Source organism: Spea bombifrons, chromosome 1 (assembly GCF_027358695.1).
Source record: "Spea bombifrons isolate aSpeBom1 chromosome 1, aSpeBom1.2.pri, whole genome shotgun sequence".
NCBI lineage: Eukaryota > Metazoa > Chordata > Amphibia > Anura > Pelobatidae > Spea > Spea bombifrons.
Genome location: NC_071087.1, coordinates 110854052 through 110856190, shown reverse-complemented (window position 1 = coordinate 110856190; position 2139 = coordinate 110854052).

Sequence of the window (2139 nt, the reverse complement as noted above, 5' to 3'; positions counted from 1 at the left end):
TGTAGAGAACTTTACCGGTATATTTTGTTTCTTGTATTGCATTTCTGAAGTCATAGTGCATTAGTCATAGCTATAAAAAACTATTTGATTTTAGTGGCATGGAATTGTTAGTTGGCATTTCATGTGAACATACAGCAAGGAAGAAGGTTTGTGGGGGGCTTAGGTGGGACTTGACATGAGTAACAGAAAGCTGTGAGAGCTGCCAAAACTGATAACATTTTGTCAAGTGTTTTAGCTGTTGCTATTTAGACTGTAAAATTCCTGTCCTGTAGGGTAGAAGTGTTTTGAGTGTTTTTAAATGTTGATTATTGAAGATATGATAAATATTAATGTCCCTATTACCATACAATTTCAGAGAAAAAGCAGGATTGCCTGATAATGGCTTTAAGAATAATTGGTGTCTTGGTATTAGTGCTTTCTTGTTCTAGCCCAAAATGGTATAATTCAGTCAGAGGGCTGAATTGATTAAAGAAACATGTTAGCCTAAATATTGCTGTAGACAAAGTTAAATATTCATAGTTTTTTTTGTATCGATATTTTATGTGTCCAAATCTAGTAATAATACCTAGCCATTATAAGTATGGCTTAGACCCCTTTAGCATGTCTTTAATTGTGTACATGATAGTATGCAAATTGAATGCATTTTCATTTACTTAGGACTACAGTGATATATAGTGAATATATTCTGCCCTTAATGGAAACTTTCTATATTAACTATGGACCAGGATATTTTATTTCATGACAAGAAACAGGTCTAGTGCTAATAAATATTATTTGGTGATGTGATATGTTGAGGATGGGAAATGTGGTGTTTCCAGTTGGTTCCAGGATTAAAATAAAGAAAAGTGATAACAAGGGGCAAATGTAAGTTTAGCCATTAGCTTTATATAGATAGAATAACAAAGAACTTCACTCTAATTTCTTGTTAAATGTTTATCACGCAATAATAAAATAAAAAAAATAACCAAACAAAAACACAAGAATTAGGGTCCCCCTTTAATTTGATTTTACATTTAAATCTTACCTACATCCACTATTAGAAACACTATGCACAGCTTCTACGCTCCCTTTACTGACATCATAGCTTAGCCCGGATTCGTGATGCCAGGAGGCAGCCAGGTGGAGTATGTGTTTTATATTTCAATGATATACCTGTATCCCTGATTAATAGGAAAATCTGGTCAACCCAACCAGGAAAGAACACTACGGATTTGTTAAATGAACTTACTTATCAGTAAACACCAATTTGCCAGGCTTTTTTTCACTAGATGGTAGTGGAATATAAGCCAGTGAATACTAGCACAATAGTGCCAATAAAAATGCCTAAAATGTAGGTATTTACATTAAAAGAAGAATAAAACTGTTTATGTAGAACCTCATATTGTCCATTATTTAACTCTCTGTGCTTTAGCTGATTCTGTTCTCACAATGACATAATTGGTCATCACCATGGTCTGTCCAACAAAAGTGTGAGCTTTACTTAGCCTAGGTGATAAAACAAATACTTTATATTTTTATGTCTAATTCTAAATCTCTGGTACATATTACTTTCACCGATCGAAATGTCAAGAAACGTAAACTTACCGAGGTGGATAAAATAAATACGTTTCAACTATAAGTATACTTCAAGTATAATGTAAGGTAAGTAATTTATAATATAATAATATAATATCATTCATATATATATATATATATATATATATATATATATATATATATAACATAATGTAAGGTTAGTAATTTATAATATAATAATATAATATATATATATATATATATATATATATATATATATATATATAACATAATGTAAGGTAAGTAATTTATATCTTTTATATTTTTAACTGTATTTAATTACAGATAACCCACCCAGACAAGGATGTGTAACATAATACATATAATTCCATACAGTTGTAGTATCAGATGCTGCTCAGTACCCACTAATAATATTTCGTGGAGCGGGTCCAAAATAAAACACGCTGGCAAACTGACCTGCCCAGCCCTTACCTACCTGAACTACCCAAACCATTATCTCGGACTACTCAGATGCACGTGATCTGTATTGTCCAATAAGAGAGCAGTTATGATGACATCTAACGCCCTGACACTCCCGCTTTTTGATTGGCGTTCCACACCCAG